This window comes from Melospiza melodia, chromosome 25, assembly GCF_035770615.1.
Source record: "Melospiza melodia melodia isolate bMelMel2 chromosome 25, bMelMel2.pri, whole genome shotgun sequence".
Lineage (NCBI taxonomy): Eukaryota > Metazoa > Chordata > Aves > Passeriformes > Passerellidae > Melospiza > Melospiza melodia.
In genome coordinates, this window is record NC_086218.1 from 12049953 (window position 1) to 12065564 (window position 15612).

At 50.3% G+C, this 15612-nt stretch overlaps 2 long non-coding RNA genes across 2 annotated transcripts; both read left to right on the forward strand.

The window, feature by feature from the left end:
* Nucleotides 1-10179: 10179 nt before the first annotated feature.
* LOC134429237 (uncharacterized) lies at nt 10180-12277 on the forward strand. Its single transcript, XR_010030554.1, has 3 exons — nt 10180-11966; nt 12062-12105; nt 12207-12277. It is a non-coding gene; the product is annotated as an uncharacterized LOC134429237 (long non-coding RNA).
* Nucleotides 12278-12460: 183 nt separating this feature from the next.
* LOC134429179 (uncharacterized) lies at nt 12461-14121 on the forward strand. Its single transcript, XR_010030539.1, has 2 exons — nt 12461-13958; nt 14070-14121. It is a non-coding gene; the product is annotated as an uncharacterized LOC134429179 (long non-coding RNA).
* Nucleotides 14122-15612: the final 1491 nt, after the last annotated feature.

A 15612-nucleotide genomic window follows, 5' to 3' on the forward strand; every position in this document is an offset into this window, starting at 1 on the left:
CTCCACTGCACTCACAGGAATGCCATTTAACTTTGCCTTTCTCTTACCCAGGTGCCACTCCTAAGGAAGGCCACAGCCTTGGAATCAGGATGAAGCTGGAGCCTGAGGGAGCCAGGCACACTCAGGAAAGGGCAAGTAGCTGCCTGTGTGGGATTTGGCCCACATAACTCTGGACTCACACTTTGGTTTTGGTTTTCTTTATTGTAGCTGACCGAGAGGCTCACAGGCCATCACAGAGCCTTCCGAGGCAGACGCATTTCAGGTGCAGCGTGGATTCCCATCACCCATCATCCAAAAGATAAGTTTGGGGCCACGGCCTGGAGATGGGAGTGTATCAGGTTGGGAGTTCTTGTGCCAGATTTAAAAATTGGCAGTGGGAAAAGCAATCTTCTCCAAGGGCCTCTTAGGACAGGTAAAGGGAGAGGCTCTACTTTTGATGGCAGATGTCAGGCGGGCAGTGCAGAACAGCTCTGGTCTGTCTGGTGTTGTCTCGTGTGCTGTGTTACCTGGTGTGTCTTTGGGGTCCCTTTTGCCTTCTCCCCTCACCACAAGCATGATGTGTCGTGTTTCATGTCCCCCTGTTTGTCACGTTCTGTGTCACTGGTGTCTGCAGGTATTTGTGCCGGAGCTGTTCTGCCCTGCTGCATGGCGTGCTTCAGTAGGACAAACCCTGGGGAGTTGGAATTTGTAATGTGGGCTGTACTTGGGCTCTAGATGCTCTTCCTAGATTGACATAAGGTGTTTGCAGCTTGTGAGTTATCCTGGTGGTGTTTGACATATGTTCTAACTTTCTTTCAGGTGCAGCTGCATTCCAGGCGTGGCAGAGGGTCAGGGTTAGGAGGTGCCGGGCCTTCTTAGGAGCGCGGTGAGTAGCAGAGTGGTGGGGTTTTGGGTGATGCGGTGCCAAGATCAGGCCCTGATGTTTGGTTCTCTTTAATCTAGCTTTCTGAGAGACACCAGCCTGGTGCCAGCAGGACCTTCCCAGCTGACGAGGTGGCCTTTCTATGCACCTGACAGGGACCAGCATCCCCAGATGTCTGAGAGATAAGTAGAGGGCTGTGACCCACAGAGGGGATGAAGGCATGGTGCTGGTTTGGGAATGACTGGGAGGGGTTTTTGAGTCCAATTTTGGGGGAGGGGGGGTAGTGTGTTCATGAAGTGGCCCCTTAGGCCCCATAAAAGCCAAGTCTCACTTTTGATCCCAGTGCTGCGGTATGCAGGGCAGAGCAGTCCCGGTGTGTCTCGTGTCCTTTGTCTGTTGTGCATTATGTGTTGTTTGTGTATTCCATGTCTTTTACCTTAGGGGGGCCTGTCAGAAACCTTGGCATCCTTGTTAGCATCTGTGATCTCTGCATTCCCTGGCCTGGCACCCGGGCCACAGAACTTTTGACTGGGGAGCTCAGACAGGCATCCGACTCTCTTCTCTCTTTGGAAGCATCCAGTCAGGTGTCTTGTCAGGTCTTGTCCTCAGCTGTAGGGACAGCTATGCCCCACCTGGATCCGTTATGGTGGATGAGGACTTGTAATATTACGAGGTTAGGTAGAGGGCTTTGACTGTAGGATTCCTAGGCATCCATCTTTGATTTATTCCAATAACTGCATTCAGTTAGCATCTTCTTCCTCCAGGGTTCTCTGAGCCTCATCAGCTGACCGTCAGTTTGAACTCAGTCATCTCCTGTTGCATTCTCTCAGTCCTTGCAGCCATTTTCCTTGCCAAGAGGTTTCTGTTCCTGTTGTGTCCCCGTTATCTGTCCTGTCCTGTCCTGTGTCACGGGTGTCTGCACACATTTGTGCCGGGGCTGCTCTGCCCTGCCGCATAGCCTGGTGCAATAGGAGAAGTCTCGGAGACTTGGAATTTGTAATGTGGGCTGTAGTTGGACTCTAGATGGGATTTGTAGATGGACACATCATATCTGGAGCTCATCAGTTATCCTGCAACAGTGTGACTCTTGTCCTAACTTTTTTTTCAGATTGAGATGGATTAAATCTGTGCCAGAGGGCCCCGTCCCGGGTGAGGGGATTGCTCCGAGCAGGTGAGGCCCATTTGTCTCTGCAGCAGAAGTGTGTATGGTGACTGTGTTACAGCTCTGTTCTTTGTCTTTCTTTTTAGGAAATCAATCTGGATGCCAGCAGTCAAGGTGGGCAGCGGGGAGGAGTGGTTGTTATTGCTCAGCTCTCAAGCACAACAATTTTTCAGCAGATTCATCATGTCACAAGAGGGATCTGCCCAGTGTCAAGGATGATGTTTGAGATTGAGGCTTCAGGTGAGTTGAGGATTGTGACTGGGAGAGGGAGGGTGAGTAGGTATCCAGTTTAGGAGTTCTTGGGAGGGGGTTTGCAGGCAGCAGGGTGAGAAAGGGTGTTTATTTGTTTATTTGAGGGCCCCTCCCCCCAAGGCTGTTCAGAAGCCTAGCAGAGGCATTGCCATGTCTTACAGCACACAAGATCCTCCACTGCACTCACAGGAATGCCATTTAACTTTGCCTGTCTCTAACCCAGGTGCCACTCCTATGGAAGGCCACATCCTTGGAATCAGGATGAAGCTGGAGCCTGAGGGAGCCAGGCACGCTCAGGAAAGGGCAAGTAGCTGCCTTGGTGGGATTTGGCCTACGTAACTCTGGACTCACACTTTGGTTTTGGTTTTCTTTATTGTAGCTGACCAAGAGGCTCATAGGCGCTCACGAGGCCCTCTGAGGCAGACTCATTTCAGGTGCAACGTGGATCCACATCGCCGATCATCCAAAAGATAAGTTGGGGGCCACGGCCTGGAGATGAGAGAATAGTGGGTTGGTAGTTCTTGGGGCAGATTCAGAAATTAGCAAAGGGAAAAGCATTCTTCTCCAAGGGCGTCTTAGGACAGCTAAAGGGCGAGGCTCTACTTTTGATGGCAGCTTTCAGGCGGGCAGTGCAGAACAGCTCCGGTGTCTGTCTGGTGTTGTCTCGTGTGTCGTGTTCCCTGGTGTGTCTTTGGGGTCCCTTTTTCCCTCTTCCCTCGAGGCCCTCACCACAAACATGATGTGTCGTGTTTCATGTCCCCCTGTTTGTCACGTTCTGTGTCACGGGTGTGTGCAGGTATTTGTGCCAGAGCTGTTCTGCCCTGCCGCATGGCCTGCTGCAGTAGGACAAGGCTTGGGGAGTTGGAATTTGTAATGTGGGGTGTACTTGGGCTCTGGATGCTATTCCTAGGTTGGCATAAGGTGTTTGCAGCTTGTGAGTTATCCTGGTGGTGTTTGACATATGTTCTAACTTTCTTTCAGGTGCATTCCATGTGTGGCAGAGGGTCAGGGTTAGGCGGTGCCGGGCCTTCTTAGGAGCGCGGTGAGTAGCAGAGTGGTGGGGTTTTGGCCGATGTGGTGCCAAGATCAGGCACTGATGTTTGGTTCTCTTTAATCTAGCTGTCTGAGGGACACCAGCCCGGTGCCAGCAGGACCTTCCCAGGTGACGAGGTGGCCTTTCTTTGCACCTGACACAGACTGGCATCCCCAGATGTCTGAGAGATAAGTAGAGGGCTGTGACCCACAGAGGGGATGAATGTGGGTTGCTGGTTTGGGAATTACTGGGAGGGGTTTTTGAGTCCAATTTTGGGGGAGGGGGGTGTTCATGAAGTGGCCCCTTAGGCCCCATAAAAGCCACGTCTCACTTTTGATCACAGTGCTGAGGTGTGCAGGGCAGAGCAGTCCCGGTGTGTCTCGTGTCACTTGTCTGTTGTGCATTATGTGTTGTTTGTGTATGCCATGTCTTTATCTTAGGGGGGCCTGTCAGAAACCCTGGCATCATCGTTAGCATCTGTGACCTCTGAATTCTCTGGTCTGGCACCCAGGCCACAGAACTTTTTACTCAGAGCTCAGACAGGCATCAGACTCTCTTCTGTCTTTGGAAGCATCCAGTCAGGTGTCTTGTCAGGTCTTGTTCTGAGCTGTAGGGACAGCTATGCCCCACCTGGTTCCGTTATGGTGGATTAGGACTTGTAATATTACGAGGTTAAGTAGAGGGTTTTGACAGTAGGATTCCTAGGCATCGATCTTTGCTGTTCTTGGAATAAATCCTTCAGTTAGCATCTTCTTCCTCCAGGGTTCTCTGAGCCTCATCAGCTCACCATCGGTCTCAGCTCGGTCATCTCCTTTTGCATTCTCTCAGTCCTTGCAGCCATTTTCCTTGCCAAGAGATTTCTGTTCCTGTTGTGTCCCCGTTGTCTGTCCTGTCCTGTCCTGTCTGTCCTGTGTCACGGGTGTCAGCACACATTTGTGCCGGGGCTGCTCTGCCCTGCCGCATAGCCTGGTGCAATAGGAGAAGTCTCGGAGACTTGGAATTTGTAATGTGGGGTGTAGTTGGACTCTAGATGGGATTTGTAGATGGACACATCATATCTGGAGCTCATCAGTTATCCTGCAACAGTGTGACTCTTGTCCTAACTTTTTTTTCAGATTGAGATGGATTAAATCTGTGCCAGAGGGCCCCGTCCCGGGTGAGGGGATTGCTCCGAGCAGGTGAGGCCCCATTTGTCTCTGCAGCAGAAGTGTGTATGGTGACTGTGTTACAGCTCTGTTCTTTGTCTTTCTTTTTAGGAAATCAATCTGGATGCCAGCAGTCAAGGTGGGCAGCGGGGAGGAGTGGTTGTTATTGCTCAGCTCTCAAGCACAACAATTTTTAGGCAGATTCATCATGTCACAAGAGGGATCTGCCCAGTGTCAAGGATGATGTTTGAGATTGAGGCTTCAGGTGAGTTGAGGATGGTGACTGGGAGAGGGAGGGTGAGTAGGTATCCAGTTTAGGAGTTCTTGGGAGGGGGTTTGCAGGCAGCAGGGTGAGAAAGGGCTTTTATTTGTTTATTTGAGGGCCCCCCCACAAGGCTGTTCAGCAGCCTAGCAGAGGCATTCCCATGTCTTGCAGCACACAAGGTCCTCCCCTGCACTCACAGGAATGCCATTTAACTTTGCCTTTCTCTTACCCAGGTACCACCCCTAATGAAGGCCACAGCCTTGGAATCAGGATGAAGCTGGAGCCTGAGGGAGCCAGGCACACTCAGGAAAGGGCAAGTAGCTGCCTTGCAGGGATTTGGCCCACATAACTCTGGACTCACACTTTGGTTTTGGTTTTCTTTATTGCAGCTGACCGAGAGGCTCACAGGCCATCACAGAGCCTTCCGAGGCAGACTCATTTCAGGTGCAGCGTGGATTCACATCACCAGTCATCCAAAAGATAAGTCGGGGGCCACGGCCTGGAGATGGGAGTGTATCAGGTTGGGGGTTCTTGTGCCAGAATTAAAAATTGGCAGTGGGAAAAGCAATCTTCTCCAAGGGCCTCTTAGGACAGGTAAAGGGAGAGGCTCTACTTTGGATGGCAGCTTTCAGGCGGGCAGTGCAGAACAGCTCTGGTGTCTGTCTGGTGTTGTCTCGTGTGCTGTGTTACCTGGTGTGTCTTTGGGGTCCCTTTTGCCCTCTTCCCTCGAGGCCCTCACCACAAGCATGATGTGTCGTGTTTCATGTCCCCCTGTTTGTCACGTTCTGTGTCACGGGTGTCTGCGGGTATTTGTGCCGGAGCTGTTCTGCCCTGCCCATGGCCTGCTGCAGTAGGACAAGCCTTGGGGAGTTGAAATTTGTAATGTGGGCTGTACTTGGGCTCTAGATGCTATTCCTAGGTTGGCATAAGGTGTTTGCAGCTTGTGAGTTACCCTGGTGGTGTTTGACATATGTTGTAAGTTTCTTTCAGGTGCAGATGCATTCCATGTGTGGCAGAGGGTCAGGGTTAGGAGGTGCCGGGCCTTCTTAGGAGCGCGGTGAGTAGCAGAGTGGTGGGGTTGTGGCCGATGCGGTGCCAAGGTCAGGCCCTGATGTTTGGTTCTCTTTAATCTAGCTGTCTGAGAGACACCGGCCCGGTGCCAGCAGGACCTTCCCAGCTGACGAGGTGGCCTTTCTTTGCACCTGACAGGGACCAGCATCCCCAGATGTCTGAGAGATAAGTAGAGGGCTGTGACCCACAGAGGGGATGAAGGCATGGTGCTGGTTTGGGAATGACCGGGAGGCGTTTTTGAGTCCAATTTGGAGGTGGGGGGTGTTCATGAAGTGGCCCCTTAGGCCCCATAAAAGCAAAGTCTCACTTTTGATCCCAGTGCTGAGGTGTGCAGGGCAGAGCAGTCCCGGTGTGTCTCGTGTCCTTTGTCTGTTGTGCATTATGTGTTGTTTGTGTATCCCATGTCTTTTACCTTAGGGGGGCCTGTCAGAAACCTTGGCATCCTTGTTAGCATCTGTGATCACTGCATTCCTTGGCCTGGCACTCGGGCCACAGAACTTTTGACTGGGGAGCTCAGACAGGCATCAGACTCTCTTCTCTCTTTGGAAGCATCCAGTCAGGTGTCTTGTCAGGTCTTCTTCTGAGCTGTACGGACAGCTATGCCCCCCCTGGATCCATTATGGTGGATTAGGACTTGTAAGAATGTGAGGGCAGGCAGAGGATTCTGACCATAGGATTCCTAGGCATCGATCTTTGCTGTTCTTGGAATAAATCCTTCAGTTAGCATCTTCTTCCTCCAGGGTTCTCTGAGCCTCATCAGCTGACCGTCAGTTTGAACACAGTCATCTCCTTTTGCGTTCTCTCAGTCCTTGCTGCCATTTTCCTTGCCAAGAGATTTCTGTTCCTGTTGTGTCCCTGTTGTCTGTCCTGTCCTGTCTGTCCTGTGTCACGGGTGTCAGCACACATTTTTGCCGGGGCTGCTCTGCCCTGCCGCACAGCCTGGTGCAATAGGAGAAGTCCTGGGGACTTGGAATTTGTAATGTGGGGTGTAGTTGGACTCTAGATGGGATTTGTAGATGGACACATCATATCTGGAGCTCTTCAGTTATCCTGCAACAGTGTGACTCTTGTCCTAACTTTTTTTCCAGAATCAGATGGATTAAATCTTTGCCAGGGGGCCCCATCCCGGGTGAGGGGATTGCCCCGAGCAGGTGAGGCCCCATTTGTCTCTGCAGCAGAAGTGTGTATGATGACTGTGTTACAGCTCTGTTCTTTGTCTTTCTTTTTAGGAAATAAATCTGGATTCCAGCAGCCAAGGTGGGCAGCGGGGAGGAGTGTTTGTTATTGCTCAGCTCTGAAGCACAACAATTTTTCAGCAGATTGATCGTGTCACAAGAGGGATCTGCCCAGTGTCAAGGATGATGTTTGAGATTGAGGCTTCAGGTGAGTTGAGGATTGTGACTGGGAGAGGGAGGGTGAGTAGGTATCCAGTTTAGGAGTTCTTGGGAGGGGGTTTGCAGGCAGCAGGGTGAGAAAGGGTGTTGATTTGAGGGGCCCTCCCGCCACAAGGCTGTTCAGAAGCCTAGCAGAGGCATTGCCATGTCTTAGAGCACACAAGGTCATCCACTGCACTCACAGCAATGCCATTTAACTTTGCCTGTCTCTAACCCAGGTGCCACTCCTAAGGAAGGCCGCAGTCTTGGAATCAGGATGAAGCTGGAGCCTGAGGGAGCCAGGCACGCTCAGGAAAGGGCAAGTAGCTGCCTTGGTGGGATTTGGCCCACATAACTCTGGACTCACACTTTGGTTTTGGTTTTCTTTATTGTAGCTGACTGAGAGGCTAACAGGCCATCAGAGAGCCTTCCGAGGCAGACTCATTTCAGGTGCAGCGTGGATTCCCATCGCCTATCATCCAAAAGATAAGTTTGGGGCCACGGCCTGGAGATGGGAGTGTATCAGGTTGGGAGTTCTTGTGCCAGAATTAAAAATTGGCTGTGGGAAAAGCATTCTTCTCCAAGGGCCTCTTAGGACAGGTAAAGGGAGAGGCTCTACTTTTCATGGCAGATGTCAGGCGGGCAGTGCAGAACAGCTCTGGTCTGTCTGGTGTTGTCTCGTGTGCTGTGTTACCTGGTGTGTCTTTGGGGTCCCTTTTGCCTTCTCCCCTCGAGGCCCTCACCACAAGCATGATGTGTCGTGTTTCTTGTCCCCCCTGTTTGTCACGTTCCGTTTCACGGGTGTGTGCTCACATTTGTGCCGGAGCTGTTCTGCCCTGCTGCATGGCGTGCTTCAGTAGGACAAACCCTGGGGAGTTGAAATTTGTAATGTGGGCTGTACTTGGGCTCTAGATGCTATTCCTAGATTGACATAAGGTGTTTGCAGCTTGTGAGTTATCCTGGTGGTGTTTGACATATGTTCTAACTTTCTTTCAGGTGCAGATGCATTCCATGTGTGGCAGAGGGTCAGGGTTAGGCGGTGCCGGGCCTTCTTAGGAGCGCGGTGAGTAGCAGAGTGGTGGGGTTTTGGCCGATGCAGTGCCAAGGTCAGGCCCTGATGTTTGGTTCTCTTTAATCTAGCTTTCTGAGAGACCCCAGCCCGGTGACAGCAGGACCTTCCCAGGTGACGAGGTGGCCTTTCTTTGCACCTGACAGGGACCAGCATCCCCAGATGTCTGAGAGATAAGTAGAGGGCTGTGACCCACAGTGGGGATGAAGGCATGGTGCTGGTTTGGGAATGACTGGGAGGGGTTTTTGAGTCCAATTTTGCGGGGGGGGGGGTAGTGTGTTCATGAAGTGGCCCCTTAGGCCCCATAAAAGCCAAGTCTCACTTTTGATCACAGTGCTGAGGTGTGCAGGGCAGAGCAGTCCCGGGGTGTCTCGTGTCACTTGTCTGTTGTGCATTATGTGTTGTTTGTGTATCCCATGTCTTTTACCTTAGGGGGGCCTGTCAGAAACCTTGGCATCCTTGTTAGCATCTGTGATCACTGCATTCCTTGGCCTGGCACCTGGGCCAGTGAACTTTTGACTGGGGAGCTCAGACAGGCATCAGACTCTCTTCTGTCTTTGGAAGCATCCAGTCAGGTGTCTTGTCAGGTCTTGTTCTGAGCTGTACGGACAGCTATGCCCCACCTGGATCCATTATGGTGGGTTAGGACTTGTAAAAAATGTGAGGGCAGGCAGAGGATTCTGACCATAGGATTCCTAGGCATCGATCTTTGCTGTTCTTGGAATAAATCCTTCAGTTCGCATCTTCTTCCTCCAGGGTTCTCTGAGCCTCATCAGCTCACCATCGGTCTCAGCTCGGTCATCTCCTTTTGTGTTCTCTCAGTCCTTGCAGCCATTTTCCTTGCCAAGAGATTTCTGTTCCTGTTGTGTCCCCGTTGTCTGTCCTGTCTTGTCTGTCCTGTGTCACGGGTGTCAGCACACATTTGTGCCGGGGCTGCTCTGCCCTGCGGCATAGCCAGCTGCGATAGGAGAAGTCCTGGGGACTTGGAATGTGTAATGCGGGGTGTAGTTGGACTGTAGGTGGGATTTGTAGATGGACACTTCATATCTGGAGCTCCTCAGTTATCCTGCAACAGTTTGACTCTTGCCCTACCTTTTTTTTCAGATTCAGATGGATTAAATCTGTGCCAGAGGGCCCCGTCCCGGGTGAGGGGATTGCCCCGAGCAGGTGAGGCCCCATTTGTTTCTGCAGCAGAAGTGTGTATGGTGACTGTGTTACAGCTCTGTTCTTTGTCTTTCTTTTTAGGAAGTCAATCTGGATGCCAGCAGTCAAGGTGGGCAGGGGAGAGAAGTGGTTGTTATCGCTCAGCTCTGAAGCACAACCATTTTTCAGGAGATTCATCATGTCACAAGAGGGATCTGCCCAGTGTCAAGGATGATGTTTGAGATTGAGGCTTCAGGTGAGTTGAGGATTGTGACTGGGAGAGGGAGGGTGTTCAGGTATCCAGTTAGGAGTTCTTGGGAGGGGGTTTGCAGGCAGCAGGGTGAGAAAGGGTGTTTATTTGTTTATTTGAGGGCCCCTCCCCCCAAGGCTGTTCAGAAGCCTAGCAGAGGCATTGCCATGTCTTAGAGCACACAAGGTCATCCACTGCACTCACAGGAATGCCATTTAACTTTGCCTTTCTCTAACCCAGGTGCCACTCCTATGGAAGGCCACATCCTTGGAATCAGGATGAAGCTGGAGCCTGAGGGAGCCAGGCACGCTCAGGAAAGGGCAAGTAGCTGCCTTGCTGGGATTTGGCCCACATAAGTCTGAACTCATACTTTGGTTTTGGTTTTCTTTATTGTAGCTGACTGGGAGGCTAACAGGCCATCACAGAGCCCTCCGAGGCAGACTCATTTCAGGTGCAGCGTGGATTCCCCTCACCAATCATCCAAAAGATAAGTCGGGGGCCATGGCCTGGAGATGGGAGTGTAGCAGGTTGGGAGTTCTTGGGGCAGAGTTAAAAACCAGCAGAGGGAAAAGCATTCTTCTCCAAGGGCCTGTTAGGACAGCTAAAGGGAGAGGCTCTTCTTTTGATGGCAGCTTTCAGGCGGGCAGTGCAGAACAGCTCCGGTCTGTGTCCTGTTGTCTGGTGTGCTGTGTTCCCTAGTGTGTCTTTGGGGTCCCTTTTGCCCTCTTCCCTCGATGCCCTCACCACAAGCATGATGTGTTGTGTTTGGTGTCCCCCTGTTTGTCACGTTCTGTGTCACTGGTGTCTGCAGGTATTTGTGCCGGAGCTGTTCTGCCCTGCTGCATGGCGTGCTTCAGTAGGACAAACCCTGGGGAGTTGGAATTTGTGATGTGGGCTGTACTTGGGCTCTAGGTGCTATTCCTAGGTTTACATAAGGTGTTTCCAGCTTGAAAGTTAAAGTTATTGTGGAGGTGTGTGACATATGTTCTAACTTTCTTTCAGGTGTGGATGCATTGCATCCATGGCAGAGGGTCAGGGTTAGGAGGTGCTGGGCATTCCTAGGAGCATAGTGAGTAGCAGAGTGGTGGGGTTTTGGCCGATGCGGTGCCAAGGTCAGGCACTGATGTTTGGTTCTCTTTAATCTAGCTGTCTGAGGGACACCAGCCCGGTGCCAGCAGGACCTTCCCAGGTGACGAGGTGGCCTTTCTTTGCACCTGACACAGGCATCCCCTGATGTCTGAGAGATAAGCAGAGGGCTGCAACCCTCAGAGGGGATGAACGTGGGGTGCTTTTTCAGGACTCCCTGAGGTGGGGGTCTGAGTTGGCTCTGGCAATGAGGTTAGCCAAGATGTTGCCCCTTAGGCCCCATAAAAGCAAAGTCTCCCTTTTGGTCACAGTGCTGAGGTGCGCAGCATGGCAGAGCAGTCCCGGTGTGTCTCGTGTCACTCGTCTTTTGTGTATTGTGTGTTGCCTGGATATCTCATGTCTCTTATCTTAGCCCTGTGAGGGGCCTCTCAGAACCCTTTCCTAGCATCCGTGATCTCAGCATTCCTCGCCCTGGCACCCATGCCATAGATCTTTTGACTTGGGAGCTCACACAGGCATCAGAAATGCATCTCTCTTTAGAAGCGTCCAGTCAGATGTCTTGTCATGTCTTGTTCTGAGCTGTACGGACAACCGTGCTGCGCAATGATCCATTATAGCAGAGTAGGACTTGTAAGGATGTGAGGTTAGGGAGAGGATTCTGACTGTAGGATTCTCGGGCATCCATCTTTGCAGTTTTTGGAATAAATCATTCTGTTTGCATCTTCTTCCTCCAGGGTTCTCTGAGCCTCATCAGCTCGCCATCAGCTTCAACTCTTCTTCTTTTGCATTCTCTCAGTCCTTGCAGCCATTTTCCTTGCTAAGAGATTTCCGTTCCTGTTGTGTCCCCAGTGTTTGTCACGTCTTGTCTGTCCTGTGTCACGGGTGTCTGCACACATTTGTGCTGAAGCTGCTGTTCTGCCCTGCTGCATATCCTGGTGCAATATGAGAAGTCTCAGGGACTTGGAATTTGTAATGTGTAGTTGGATTCTAGATGGGATTTGTAGATGGACACAGGATACGTGGAGCCCATAAGTTATCCTGCAGCCCTTTCACTTTCATCCTAACTTTCTTTTAGTTGCAGAAGGATAAATCCAGGGCAGAGCCCCCCATTCTGGGTGAGGGGATTCCCCTGTGAAGGTCAGTCACTGTTTGTCTCTGCAGAGGAAGCATAAATTGTGGCTGCTGCAGCTCTGCTCTTTGTCTTTATTTTTAGGAAGTCAAGGCAGAGAGCAGCTGTCAAGGCTGAGTGGGCAAGGTGAGCATTGAGTAGGGTACCGAAACAGTTGTTATTGCTGAGGTCTCAGTTTCTGGTGCAGCTCTAGGTACGTATTATTCCTCTTTTTATTTTAGATGGACTGCTTGCCATCTATCCTAGCCCAGCATGCCCATGCCAGGTGGGTTCAAGCTTAAGGTATCAGTGTAGCATACTTGTCAGGGTTGGGAGGTTGTGTTTTCACAGTATCTCAGCATGCTTTTCTGCTTTGTTTCTTTGCAGGTGCTGTCGCTGCCCTAGGCATGCCGGGGAAGAGAGGAGGGCAGGTGACTCGGAGTTTAGGCGGGCTGATTCCTAGGTGAGTGTTATGCAGCAGCATGCTAAGTGTGTACATTTTCCTTTTGCAAGTATCTTCCGGGCGGCCTCTGGAGTCAAATCAAGACTTGAGGTGAGCTGGGGCAGGGGTGCGAAGGAGTCCCGGGGATTACTGTTTTTGAGGGCAATAGTCACGTTTTCTGTTTTGCCTTAGGTACCCTGGGCAGGCTTGTAGCCACAGCTTGGAAGCGGCAGCACCGAAGCGCACACATTGAGAACGTCTCAACGTCCACGTCCGACCGAGGATGGATTTTGTCTGCTTGTCTTCCAAAAGCTAAGTGTCGGGGCCAGTGGTTGGGAGAAGGGGAAAAGCCTTTACTATCACAGGAGGCAATCTGATGTCAGCTTAGCGGAGAGGTCTGTAGTGGGACAGGCTCCCTGGAAGTAAAGGGAGAGGGTTTCTCCTCAGCCTCACCAGAGCCTTTGCCGGGCAGGGCAATTCCTACCCATCTCCACATTCTCGTGAACTCTGTGTCATCAGCCTTCTTCGACTTGACGTCGTCACGGCTCTTTCCCCCGTGGAGCTCGCCTTCAGGTCCGGAGCTGTAGCTGCAGTCACCTGGCAGTCCGCTTCCTTCTCTAGGCTTGCTGAGCCTCTCGAGCATCCTCCTAACTGCTTTGGCCCTAACTTCCTTTAATGAGTTGCATTTCATCATCACGTGCTGTTGTCATAGGGCTTCCTTTCCCTTGGCCTCATTGGCCTCTGGCTCGTCTTGTGCTAGGACTCTCGGGTCCCTAAAGGGAAAGTGCCAAGCAGTTGCAACTTGTCTCTGTGTTATGTCATCTGTGTCTATGTTATGGTGTGTGTGTCCATTGTCTTCCACGGCACAGGCCTTTGTTACATCTCAATGCTTTATCGGCTCTCTTCTGTGCCATGTTCTACTCACATTCCTTGCCGGATATCCCTTATTCCAGCATCTTTACATTTTTACTCTTTGAGACAGGAATGTCTCACAGGGACAAGATGTTCTCATCCATCTTCCTTCTCACTATCAGCTTTGGTAGTGCTTTTTTTTCCATTTTCTTGGACTTCTAGAGGGAGCATCTTACACCCTCCTCACGTGACTGCAGTAGTTCTATAGGTTCCATCTTCTCAAAGGGTACAGGGCTCAATAAGTAATCTTCCAGAGAGTTTTCTTAAGTCGTGGTTTATATTGTATGTTCCTATGTTGGCTTATATTGTATGTACTTACATACAGTATAAGTACGTACAGTATAAGCCAGCATAGGTACATGCAATGTAAGTGCATTGCCTTATATTGTCTGTACTTACACTGCATGTAAGCATGTCGCCTTATATTGTGTGTACTTACACTCTGTGTACACTTGCACTGTATGCGTCAGCTTACATTGTGTGTAGACTGTACCACTTATGATCGGAGCTGCCCTGCCCTGGCACATAGTCACAGTTAGGTAGAACAGTTATAACAACTTTACTGTTCATCTGTCTTTTGTGGGATTTTGGGTAGAAAATTCATCAGTCCAGAGTGGGGACAAGTCCTAGCTGTCAGATAGCCACTTGTTGACCCTTCCTGTTGTCTCACAGGTCGCCGAGGCTGCTGATTTCCCCAGGATCTGCCATTTAGCTCAAGGAGCGGCAGCCAGAAGATGTGTCAAAGCACCTTCTTCAGCATCTCAGGGAAGGGCCACAGTGAGCGTGTAAGAAGGAGTGTGTGTGAGAGCACGTGGCTGTGTCTGTCTGCTCGTCTCTGCGTGTGTGAGCGCATGCTGACTGGATTTAACCTTGTGTATATGACTTTTGCTTTTCAGGTTTTGCAACTCATTGTTAAATTGAGAATAAAAAATCCCCAGCTGCCTTCCACCCTGGCTGTTTTTTTTTTTTTGGTCCCGGCCAAGTAAAAACCCAGAAAAATACTCCAAGATAGGCTAGAAAAGGCCCAAAAAACCCAGTAAAAAAACCCAAGATGGGCAAGAAAAACCCAGAAAAAAGCAGAAAAAACCCCAAAATGGGCAACAAAGAAACCCCACAAAAATCCAGGAAAAAAACTGCAAGATGGGGAAGAAAAAAATCAAGAAAAAACCCAGAACAATCCCAGGGAAAAAATCTCAAGAGGGGCAAGAGCAAACCCGGGAAAAAAAGCTAAAAACGCCAAGATGGGCAAGAAAAGCCCAGAAAAAACCCAGAAAAAAAAAAAAAAAAAAAAAAAAAAACAGGAAAAAGAAACCGGAAGAACTCCCAAGGTGGGCAAGGAAAACCCAGAAAAAACCAAGGAAAAAAACCAAACATGGGCGAGAATACCCAGAAAAAAACCCCAAGATGGGCAAGAAAAAACGCAGAAAACACCCACAGAAAACCAGGAAAAAACCTCAAGATGGGCAAGAAGAATCCCAAAAAACCCCCACAAGATGGACCAGAAAAAACGCAGGAAAAACCAGGAAAAACCAGGAAAAATAAACCAGGAAAAAAAAACGGAAAAAAAAATCCCAAGATGGGCAAGGAAAAACCCAGAAAGAAACCAAGAACAAAAACCCCAGACTGGCAGGAAAAAAACGCAAAAAAAAAAAACCAAGATGGGCAAGGAGAAGATCCTCAAAAAACCCAGAAAAATCACAGAAAATCCCCCCAAGATGGGCAAGAAAAGAAGCAAGATGGACCAGAAAAAAACCTGAAAAAGCCAAGAAAAAAAAAAAGGAAAAAAACCACCAAGATGGGCAAGAAAAAACCCAGAAAAAAACCCAGAAAAAAAAATTCAAGATGGGCAAGAATAAACCTGGAAAAAACCCCGCAAGACTGGCAAAAAAACCCAGGAAAAACTCCAAACTGGGCAAGAAAAAAAACTGTCGTAAAAGATGCCGTAAAGCGCGACTGTCGTAAAAGGTGCCGTAAAGCGCGACTGTCGTAAAGACTGCCGTAAAGCGCGACTGTCGTAAAGACTGCCGTAAAGCGCGACTGTCGTAAAAGGTGCCGTAAAGCGCGACTGTCGTAAAGACTGCCGTAAAGGGCGACTGTCGTAAAAGGTGCCGTAAAGGGCGACTGTCGTAAAAGGTGCCGTAAAGCGCGACTGTCGTAAAAGGTGCCGTAAAGCGCGACTGTCGTAAAGACTGCCGTAAAGGGCGACTGTCGTAAAGACTGCCGTAAAGGGCGACTGTCGTAAAAGGTGCCGTAAAGCGCGACTGTCGTAAAGACTGCCGTAAAGCGCGACTGTCGTAAAGACTGCCGTAAAGGGCGACTGTCGTAAAGACTGCCGTAAAGGGTGACTGTCGTAAAAGGTGCCGTAAAGGGCGACTGTCGTAAAGACTGCCATAAAGGGCGACTGTCGTAAAAGGTGCCGTAAAGGGCGACTGTCGTAAA